This window comes from Solenopsis invicta, chromosome 15 (genome assembly GCF_016802725.1).
Source record: "Solenopsis invicta isolate M01_SB chromosome 15, UNIL_Sinv_3.0, whole genome shotgun sequence".
Lineage (NCBI taxonomy): Eukaryota > Metazoa > Arthropoda > Insecta > Hymenoptera > Formicidae > Solenopsis > Solenopsis invicta.
The window spans coordinates 6,939,749-6,952,181 of record NC_052678.1 but is presented as its reverse complement, the minus strand read 5'-3'; the positions used below and the strand labels follow the sequence as shown (position 1 = coordinate 6,952,181).

Below are 12,433 nucleotides of genomic sequence, written 5' to 3'. Positions count from 1 at the left end.
TTTCCTCGCTCCCGAAACATTTATACACCTCAACGTACAATGCGTCTAATTGTAAGTCAGGAATCGGCAAAGTTTTTTTTTTCTGTAAACGGCTAGACAGTGATACCCATTAAAATAAAAATAAAACGTTTATAGTCGTAAAAATAAAATATTTTTATCTTTGAATCCAAGAGACACTGAATTTTATGTAATTTTCATGTGCCGTAAGATATTAATTTTTTTTCTTTTGTTTTTTTTATTCGTTTAGTTCTTTTGTTCTTGTTTTTTTTTTTTTTTTATTATGTAAAAACAAAGTTTAGCTCGTATACAAAAACGGGCTACAATTTGCCGGCATCTGATCTAAACGCGAAAGATTGTGGCTTTCAGGACTCCGAAGTCCTTTTGCGTCTTTATGCGCGAAGGAATCGTGGCGTCGCGACGCGAATGAAATCATTGGAAAGTGTAGGATTTTTCACGTGGAAAGTCGGAGGCCCTCTTCTCCTTGTACCCATCCTATCTCGCGACGTTGCGACGCGACGATCGTTTTTACGAGCGGCGTGTTTGTTCAAAAGTGCATTGCGTGAAGAGACTGTCTGTCCATCCTGGTTAATGATATTCCTCGACGATGCTCACAGCTTTGCACCATACCATTAATTCTTGCCTTGTGTGTCGCCGTTTTTCCTCGGATAAGAAATAAAAAGGAGGAAGGACGAATGAAAAATGCATCGTCGGACTGGCGGAGCACGCTTCTCTTGTTTACATCGGCGCCGAAGAAAAAAGTTGTCAGAATTCGAATACCTGTCGATATTTGCTCGGATAATTATTGACCAGTCAAGCAAAGACAGTGACGTTGTTTGTAATGTTTGTATTGATAATTAGATGATGAAACCTGCTAGGCACGCGACTGTGCGTCCGCGTGTGCTGACTAATAGGCTCGCTGATTATGTTCGATTCACGTATCAAAAATCATTTTGTATTGGACTCCAATTGAAATAGCTAGAATCAATTTACTAGAAATTTCGCATTGAAAATATCTATCTCTTGAAAATCGATTTAAAAAACCAAGTATTTATAAAATAAAGTGTTTCATTTAAGATATATTAGACGTATAGTCTGCAAAAGTTCGAAATTAAAAACGTATTAATATATATACTTGCACACTTTACAAGTAGTTTAATATTTTTTTTATAAGTACTTTAAGTAATCAAGATTATTTATATAAACCTTTATTGCGATACGAAGAATTGTTCTATAAATAAATACGTGAATTAAACTTCATTTATTTATTTTATTTATTTATAGAACAAGTAATCTCTGTAGTGTCATAAAACTTTGCATAAAAAATCTTAATTATTTCACGTATTTATAAAAAAAATAGAGATTTTGTTACAATTGCTACACAAATAAAAATGTTATAAGATTTGTTCACGTTGCTTGGAACTCCCAAAGTTGCATTCAGATTTCTTCCCAAACATCCCCCAGGTCATTTTATCCTTGTCTAATATTTGGCAAACAATAAGGATAAAAGTACCCCCTGGGGGATACTCGGGAGGGAATCTGAATGCATTCTTGACAGAAAGCAAAAATGTTGAATACAAGAAAATTCGATTCTCTGTTAAAATAATTGATTTACAACAAAATCGTGTGGAAAAATCGATTGAAAAGTCGGTCTATTAAAAAAAAACTAATTTTCTAAAAAATCGGATCGTAATCGAACGTCTCTATTAAAAAACATTGTTGTCCTCGTCGGTCGAAATCTGCAAAGCAAAATGCTAATTGACACGCGCGTTTCCGCTTCGCTCGAAATGCGTCGCGAACGGGACGTGAACTTCGACCACGTGAATTTCTTTTCGCCTCGCATGTATTTCAACAGCCGTTGCGTTCAAAGCGGACGCGCCGATAACGATCGGATCGGCGAGGTGCAATGTGCTCATCGATAAACGCGTCGATGACTGTCTCGTTAACACAATCTGTAACGGTGTGACTTATGATAAATTTTCGCGTCGCCAGTTATTGCACGATTCGGTGAACGCTTTCGATCATTGATCTTCAGGCCGTCAGACGCGACTGGCTCGATAAGCGTGAAAACTCAATTGACAATGCTTCCCGAGAGAGTTAACGAAAATTAATCGCGCGAATCAATCTGATCGTAGTAAATGATGACACAGCTCCTGAAGCTCTTCTAATAGAAAGATAAGATTCAAGTCTCGTCGGATTAACATTTTTCCATCTCTTCCGTGTTCCCGTTACCGCACGCGATAGGCATATAAAAACTCTCGCAGGCCTCGGCTGCGTTTTCTTTTTCCCCTGGTAGTAATGTCGTCAGATACACGAGACTGGATGTATGAAAAAATGCCACCGTATGCATGCATAAAGGAGGTTACGCAATAACGTTACCGAGGAGAAAACGACGGCGAACGTAGGGGGAAAGAGGGAAGAGAGAAACCGTTATACGGACAGCAACCGTTAAATGAGGCTCTTCGCTTAGTTAATGATGGTTCGGTGGGTGTTGGTACTGACGGCGCCATCGTTTTGAGCTTCGGATTTTTTCAATCTTTGAGTACGCGAAGGAGGAAGGTGAGTAGGGTCGCATCAAGCGCGCGCCAACCGAATCAACGAGGCTTGATTAAGGATGTATCGGACATGCACGGTTCCTGCAAAGTAAATAAAATTTGGAAATGTGTTAACATTAACACTTCAAATAAATTATGTGCATATGTGAAAGTTGTGTGAATATTTAATAATTTTTATAGTTTACTCTTGTTATTAAAAATTTCAATTTTTTACAACATTAAGAAAAATCGCAACTGTTTGTGTAAGTACTTGAAGTATTCAGCATGTGTGCACAAAGTTACATAAAGTTTTATTGTGATTATCTGTTTAGTTATTTTGTAAATAAATAAACAAATTTTATTTATTTTACAAGACTGATCTCTGCGTCGCAATGGAACTTTACATAAATCATCTTGAATGTTTAAAGCAATTAAATAAAAAAAATTCAGATTTTTTATTATTTTCTATTTCATTATTTTATTATAAATTATATTTTCATTAAAGCACATGTCTACTTCTCATTGAAATAACTTTTTATTCGGATAGAAAATCATCGCTAAATTTTTTTTGCTACTTTCAAATACAATAGAAAATAATCTGCAATTTTTTCATGATTTTCTTAAAGTTTTGAGAAATGTCTTACACATCCTTAAGCGCCGACGTTCTTCACGTGCTTTTATTCCTAAATCGTTCGTCGAGCACGAAATTACAACGTTGCTTCGTCGTTTCCATTACCAAAAATAAAGACTTGAAAATTAGACAGAGAGAGAGAGAGAGAGAAACCAATTTTGATGACGTCTTTTAAACAAAACAAAATTTGTCGACGCGCTGCTGCGAATTTCACAAAATTTCTTTTTATCTCAGCAGTTATTTAACGCATGTGCACCGCAGTAGAATTATCGCAAACATGTAACGTTAAAATATTATGTAATACTCGTACAGTTAAATAAAACTGTATCCCCATGTGTACCAGCGTATTTTTGTATTTTACGTTATTATCTAGATATTAGATGCCACTTATCTTTTATAAGCGTTAAAAAGAATTGCGATAAAGGGGTCCAGATTCACCAATGACCTCCATTGAAAGCCATTAAAAAATCTAGCGACAGTAACGGATGACCGTCATGGCAATCACATGTTAATGACATGCCCTAGAGACATTATTATGCTCCAGCTCTCATTTCCTCTACTCTTTTTTTTCGTTTCAAAGTAATAGAGTGCATAGACGGCTGCGCCATCTTATTTCACTTTCATTTTCATTTCATTTATTTAAGTCACTGTTTCCGATCGATTCTCGCTCTTGTTGCTATTCATGTAATTCCATTGCTAAGTTTTCTTAATAGCGTGTTTGTAAATTTAAATGCGATTTACAAAATCACGACCCCGGAAATTTCAATAGCATGACGCAATTGCACGATATATCTATTGAGTTTGTAAACAACCGGTGCGATTTTAGTACGGATGTACTTTGCGGCTTGTCCGCGGGGTAGATTAGATAAGGAATTGGCTGTTGAGACGTATTTAAATTCAAAGGTGGAAGTTTGCAATAATTATCGTGTCGAGGATGCTGATCAGATTATTGTTATCAGATCGTGATTAGCAGCGTCGTTCGCGAGTTGCCGCGCGGTGTTTGCCATACGCGATGCTACACTGATAACACTTAGCCTCATTAAAAATCTAGCGGTAATGACAATAAATCTAATTAACGGCACCGACTATACTCTAACGAGAATTCTGACTTATGATGTATTCTTCATAGATTTAGATTGACACGTACTTCCCGTTCTTGACGCAATGCCCCACGCCTACGTCTCGGATTAAAGAAGAGAATAACGAGCTGAGAGAAATCGATGATAGCCATAGTCCGGAAAATCGAAAGCGTTGCCCAATCGCAATAAATCCTCTCCAAAAGGTTTCGTAATGCTGCATGTCATCTCGTCGTTACTCTTCTTACCAAGGACAGAACAGTAATGGAAAGATACTCGCTGGAGATGCAATCAAAGTATTGTGTTTCTCCACTTTTTAATGTGTCTTTTAAACGCATATAGAAAAGTTTAGTTCCACTTAAAACGAAGAATTTCAGTTGCTCTGTCACTTTATTTTGAATATGCGTTAAAGCTTTTCGAAATTTTAATTCAATTTCGCCAAACGAAAAAAAAAACGTCGATTTTTTGCAAATATCGCAGCCTTAATGATCGTTTATTTATACATCCAAGATGTATCGACCATCAACGCATAATTTATTTTCTTCATTATCTTAGTGTTAGATGTTATCACTGGCTCTTGTTAACAACGAGTCGGAAAATTCACTTAGCATTTAAGCAAACAGTAATTACGCTCGGAACTGTTAAGCAGTTGCATAACTAAGAAATAATGAGAGCTTGTATTTTTGTACCAGCTATCTTTTTCAACAAACTCTTCAGAGAATTTCATATCGGGGGAAAAAACAACTTAATTCGTCACGCTTTCTGCGTGTATCTGCAATCAATTAAAGGAAATCCCGACGATGTCCAGGCTAGTTAAAGTTCTGATTTTTAAAAAAAGAGCACACTATGTGAGAGATGTAATTTTTACATTACGAGACAATGAATAATTTGCGCTCTTCAAAGAACGAAATCGCTAAGCAATCCCTAACGATATAGAGTCACGAACGGCGTTCGATATACCTACATGTATACTATCTCTTCAGCATTCACGTACTTTCTCTTCACGAACGCTGAGTCAAAGTAAGAAAAAAAAGTAATGTAGCGTCACGTGGCTAGAAGAACGAGTTAGAAAACTAAATTTCGAGAGTTTAAAAAATTTCTTTTGGAATATTGATGAAAGAGAGTTACGCAGAAAGAGACTAGAAACGTTGCTCGGCTTTTCCCCCCCGCCCCCAATATTTTCTATACATTAAACGTGAATAAATGCACTTTGTAATGACGTCAATACCAAGCGTACACGAAAGGAACGGTTTTGCTGAAGTACGTAAAAATTTAGTTGAATACAGATCTGAGAACGATTTTGTCAGACCGTCAAATCAATTATGTCTCAAGTGTTCGAGCTGATTGCCAGAAGGTCAAAACTCTTTGTAGCACTGCTCGTCATGCTTGAACGTCCTTTATAATTCTTTTGATGGTTCAACAAAATTGTCTTCTGTATCTAAATTTTAATTCTGTAACTGAACTTTTACATATTTTAACCAATTCGTATCGTTCTTTCCGTGTGGAAAAACAACACGATAGTTCTGATAGAGAAACTTTTAACGCGGTAGGAACAAGATTTTTAGTGATCGTGTTTGAATGAACTTAAATCCTTAATTGACCTCACGCTCTTATTTATTGGGAATACGTTGACCACAATCGAAGCTATTTCCATCGGTTTAGCGCACACGTTTTCCTTGTATACGGGCAAGATCAAAGCGTTGTGGATATCTCGTTAAAGCGGTCAGATGCTGAAATATACGTTAGGTCGACCTTTAGCCCAAAAAACCGGCGCGGCTTCACCGAGAGAATTGGTAATCGGTATTCCCCAGATATAATCGCGAGACCCTTGACTTGACTGTTAACATATTTCTACATAACTACAGAGAGTCTGCCTTTATCCTTTCAAAATCTCCTTTCGTGATTGCCAGTGACACTAATGCGCGCGCGATCCTTCGTAAGCGCAATTGTGCGAAGCTCCATTCATCGATGGTATGTACACCTAAACGAAGCGATTATATCGTAAAAATTATACCGTTCGGAAACAAGCTCGTATTGCGTGCGTAAATACGAGAAACGAGCGCATAAAATGCATATCTGACATATCGCGAGAATCATGTTTTATTTATAGGATCTTTTCCGCAAACACCGAATACATGTAACGTCATGTAACAAACACATGTGTTATACCTATGTTACATAGCATTGCATCTACGTTGCATTCGGTGTTTACTAGGTTGATGTAAAAAAAAGAAGAAGTTATTACCGCACAGAATCAGAACACTTTGAAACGTTTTGGAAAAATTCTCCGAGACAGAGAATCCCTGTTGCTGGGGCAGCAAGAAAAGAAAGAAAAGAAAAAAAATGTGCATTTTGGAGAGAAAATGCGGACACCTTGGTCGACTTATCAACGCGCGCGCGCGCGCGCGCGCAATCAGTGTCCACCGGTCGTCGAGGACACGGGAGATTTTTACGCGGGTCATGGACGTCGGTCGTTTTAAATTTATCTTTCACGGTCGCCTCTTATTAACGGTCTCCGTATGAGCGGCGGCCGCCGGGTCGTTCAACTTGATTGAATTTGCCCCCGAGATACGGAGATTCGAGGTGAACGATCGGCCGCGAAAATCTCGCGAATAAAACGAGCGATATGTTGAGATACACACTAGCCTGTCGTCGTGCGACATTCGATGATATATACTCGACGCCTTTCTTCCCGTTAATCGGATACGTTGCGCGAGACAACGTGAATCATGGAAATTTCGCAACGATCCGACGGTCACTATGCAGGCATTGTAAAAGTGCCATAAATCCCGGGAGCGTTCGAGCTTCTCTCAATTACATAAATATGGAAGAGACACTCTCGCTTAATTGTTATCTTTTATTCCCATTGTTACTTTTCATTCTTTACAGTCGACAGGTTTTAAATTTCCTAATTTAAGCATCCGGACTGACTTCGGAATGAATAAAAATTGGACTTAGAAAGCGTTGCGAAATACATTATAAAATACTAAATAGCGGGTACTGAACGGTAATATGATACTACAACGTGGAGGAGATCGTAATAATATCGTAATAAAATGCGGCAGTACCCATAAATAGATTCTTTCCTTCCCCTTTCGATACAGCAAACTGCAATATTGTGATTATATCTGATTCAGCGAGCACACACAGTGCAAAATGAAGCTTATTTTCCAATTACTTTTGATATATATATATATATATATATATATATATATATATATATATATATATATATATGTATGTATATATATGCCAATTATGGCGCTACACTGACAAAAATTTAAAGGTTCAGAAGCGAACGTTACTTGTGACGTTTCCTTCAATATTTATCGGTTCTAACAAGTTTTAATTGTTATGGCGGAATATACATTTCTGCGAAATATATCTCATTCTTCTTATTAATCGATCTATTCGTTAGAAATAAAATTTTGTTTCGCCATTTAAGTAAAAATTGATAGAAAGATATTTGAATAAAGATTTATTTACATATATTTACATCCCGCGAATAAAAAAAATATTTTTAAGAATCTTTTTTTTAGTGATAGGCTGTTGTTTTCATTTCTTATCGTTGCATCGCGATTACGTTGCATTTTAAAACGCGAGTATAGTGCGTCACGCCGCAATAATTGACGCAACCGCGTCAATTATTCACGCACACATTGTTCACAATTTATTTACGTTTTATATTAATGATAATGACGAATTAATGAACGACGGCGAGCACGTATACAATCGTAGGACCTGCTCGTTATCGAAGAACTAAAATTTCATAAAATATAACGCGCGGGCTTGTTTGCCCATAAATAAAATTGAAATTGACGAAAGTTACGTAAATCGTCATCGATCGTTGAATGTCGCGTGCATCCGTTTAACGACGTACGCGGAGGTCTCCGCGTTTATTGCCCAATAATCGGTGGCGTGTCAGCAAGAGTGTTTGTTTGTTAACGACCGTATACTTCGGCGTACGCTAATACACGGAGTGTAGTATAAGCACTGGCGCAATATTTGTTCTCCAAATTTGCACAAATGTATTTGATCGGATAGAGCGGGTTTCCTATGGAATATCGGTTTTTTACATTATCGCTCAATCATATTCTCGAGACCTGTGCAAATTTTATTTGCGCTCGTCCCCAATTTACCATCGTTGCCATTTTCTCCCTGACTTGGTGACTCATAAAACTTTCGAAATTATCTGGAATAACTTTTACAAATTTTTGCTGCGAACAAAAATTGTGAAATGTGTAGCGCGCAGGTTAAATATAATATATTGTAGACATATCTCGCATAGCCTCGACGACCTAACAGTTATTTTTAATTATTATTTTTATATTATATAAAATATTTATTATTTTATATCATTTCACATTATAATATAATAATATAAAGTTTTTTAAATTATATTATTATGTATAACATTTATATTATTATTTATATTGTTATTATTTTTAAATTATTTGCGTTTAGATAGCAAAATTATCCTGTTTCATAGAATTGAACGATCAATTCGGTTTATCTCTGTAAATTTATACTAAGATAAGATTTCTCTTCATCATCATGATTTTTATACCACATTTCGTAATTAGATTTGCCTTTTACTTTTTCATTTATAATGCGACTTTTTATAACGCGATATTCACTGTAATAGTTAATTAACGTAACGATAAAATGACAATACGGCACAGTACAATATAATAGAGTTCATTACTTCGGCGTTTTGATGAGCTTATTAGAGTTTATCAGGGCAGACCAGGCTACGAAGGTGAAAATCATCGTGGCGCGATAACGATGCAACAACTTTCTTTTGGCGTCATCTCTGTCTTTTTCTCTTTCTCTTTTTCTCGACGAGCACATTTTATTTTCCGCGATAGAAAGGACTGCGGCGAGTCCCGTGGCGAAGAGAAGAAGGACGTAACGCGGAGGCGTTAAACTTTCTCTTCGAGTTCGCGCGCTATCAACAATGCTCCACCTTGAACCGTCATCTCAGACGATCATGTCCCTCCCGTATCAAAATCAGGCTAAATCAGGAAACGCGATATTTCGAATTTGAAATAAATTCAATCCGGGATTAATTTCGCAGTAATTGTTTTAATTGAAAGAGAGCGTGCAATTTTTGACTCATCAGATTTAAAACGAATCACACGACGAGCGTGCACTGAAAAAGAAGTTTGGTAATAATAATCGAGCCTAGATGATGGTTACTAAATTTTGATAAAATAATTTCAATTAAATATTCGATTAATGTAAGCAAATATTTAGTAATATTTAGTAACCATTTGGTAACTGTTTAATAATTGATATAATTATGTTTGGCTACTATATTAAGCCTTCGTGATTCAATGTTTTTTTTCGCTGCTTTCTTAATCCAACCGAATCACTCGTGCCTGATAATATTTTTAAAAGAACCTTTTGGCTCTAAAAAAATCTGAAAAAATTCTGGTACACTCTGCAACATTCCAAAATACGATTTCACATTTGTCTAATGTCTCAAAACGTTTTTCACTTCTTTTTAATGCAATTGTTAAATATTTAGTTATATCAATCAAATTTAATTAAAATTATTTAATTAAAACTTGGTTATTATTACTAAACTCTTTTTTTATTGTGACAATAGGCAGAAATTGTGTTAACGACCAATCTACGATTGATGTATCATTGACTTTGTTATCACGTTTTGATTTAGCTTCAACTGTAACTTGTACTAATTGTAAGGATAAATTTTTTTTTTATATAACGACGTATGACTAATTCTGTCGCTAAATTAAACGTTATCGTGATTGATGAACGTGATTGATCGATTTGAGCGTAGTAAAAATAAATTTCCTTGTACTTCTCTCTGTCGAGAAATACAAGGAAATTTGAATGATTCGGAATCGTGATTCGATCAATTCTACTAGCTTTTTCACGTAGAATATTGATCAGGTAACATTAGCTGATCTACCTATCTACAAATGCAAGTAGGTATTTTGTTTCATACGCTATTCTCTTTGTTGCGTGATAAGTTATCATGCATATCGTGGTTAGCCGATACTTGTATCTCCTTCGATCATAATGCCACATGCATCTAATCAGAGGTCAAACGTATAAAGCTCACGCAGCTAATCGCCTAATCTCGATGTATTCTTATTGATAACGGACGGCTCATTATAGTAGCATCACGCGCGTATCATTTTCCCGGAAGCGATCTAAATCGTTACGAGGAACTGATTACATCAAATTTTTGCAAATTCACGTTTCATTCGAATCACTAAGTAGGCTTACACGACGCGTATACGTCGACATATCTCATCGCGTTATTTTAAAGTCAATTTTTCTTTGAATAATTTTTTTTTAGTTAAACCACTGAAATTGGAAGACGTCGTTTGACCTATGGAGAACAGAGTAACGGGATTTTACGTTGTATAAAAATTTTCTCGCTCTCGGACGAATTTTGCCGTGTCGTCGAATCAGAATTCTGACTGGTGCTCCAGATATGTCGACTTCATGCGGTCGACTTTTAGGCTTCGGTGCAGCCGCGATCTCGCGTCACGTTTCGGGCTCGCGATTCGGAGTCTCGGACGAGGGCCGCGGGCATCGCCGCATTTAGAAAGTGTGCCGTGAGAGGATGATAATCATAATCCAGACGTCCGATGCGCGCGCGAGACGCTGGATGAGTAATCAGCATTGAACTTGCAAGTGCGAGATAAATCGCATTGTTCCTCCGCCACGCCTGGCCTCCTTTCGCGCGCTGATCCGCTCGCAGTTGCCAGCGAGACCAGCCGATTAATCGTGTGTACACCCGATAGCCGCTGTCGGGTGTCGATGTCAAGGAAATTTCTACGTAAGCGCAGCCGATTAGAAATTTTGATTCTTAAAATGAAGAAATATCAGAATGCTCTTGCGCGTTGTTTTTTTTTTTCCTGTATGGAGTTTCGTGGCAATGGAAGATAAGATACAACTGAATTAATTTAATGTATGTTCTTTTTAAATTATCATCCGTCAATGAAGAAATTAATAGAATTGGAAGAAAAAAAGTTAAATAATTTCAATTCTATTCTCTACATTTTATTAGTGACTGTCAAGTATATAGAAGCTAACTATAAATAAGCACTTTTAACGCGTTTAATTGGATTTAAAGATTATAACAACACATATTTGCCTTCAAGAGGATTTGAACGTGACTCAGGATCGCGGCTGCACCGAAGCCTAAAAGTCAACAGCCTTGATTAAGTTTGCATGCGACGTAATTTAAATTGATTGATGTGGAAAGAAAGGTACACGTGGGTATTTCATCAGACTATCGGATTAATCTCTGACGAGACGTTCGACGATGTGAGTGCCGTTTAATTTTTCCTATTGGAATCTTATCAAAGGAGACGTTGCGACGGATATGATAAAATGCGCGTATGTCATGCGTTACGCACGCAGCACACGCATTCGCGAGGACACGAGCGACAAGAGTTCCGAAAATAGACACATTTTGCACTTTGCGGACTTGACTGGCAATCCTTGCCTATTCCGGCGAGTTTCTCGCGAAAAGAGAAACAGTTTGACACGTTAACGTGTTATCTGCCAGCGAGTAGTTTCATACTTTTTTTTTTTTAATTTATTAATACGTTTTGTTATGCAGTAGAATTTACATAAGCATAAGTAGTAATAAAATATTTTATAATATGAGTGGACAAGGCTAACATCTTTAGATGCGATTGAAGGATTTCTTACTTTGTTATCTAATCATCAGAATTAGGTAATGACCAGTTAAAAAAAGTGAAAAGTTAAACAATAAAGTTAAAAGTTGATAACTTACGTTCGTTATCTATTGTATTCATTTTTAAAATTTACGTTTACGTCCAGCGTAAAATATTTATAAATATTATAAGTATACTCATAAATATTTATAACGAAATATTTATAATGAAGTGAAAGAGCTCTGTCGCTCTGGTGTTTTTTTTTTTTTTTTCTAAACTTAGAAATGCAAAGCAAAGTATATCTTTTCGAAGTGTTAAAAACAAAAGTTAAAAATAAAGTAGCGGAGATACAGAAGTCAAAAGTTTCAAGTGAAAATCGAAACTTCTCTCGTTGGATCTTTTGTTGATCTTGAGTGACCATTTTTCCTCTCTATACTAAAACTCGTTCACAAGTTTCACATGAAAGTCGAGAAAACGGGTTAGCTGATCTATCGCCGAGATAATGAAAGTGTAATTGCTATGATAAGACTT

General features: G+C 36.5%; 1 long non-coding RNA gene across 1 annotated transcript in view; it reads right to left on the bottom strand.

Moving 5' to 3' along the window:
• The window catches only part of LOC113004672, a 46,756-nt gene that overhangs the window by 29,155 nt on the left and 5,168 nt on the right, over positions 1-12,433 (bottom strand). The gene's annotated exons all lie outside the window — the stretch shown is intronic.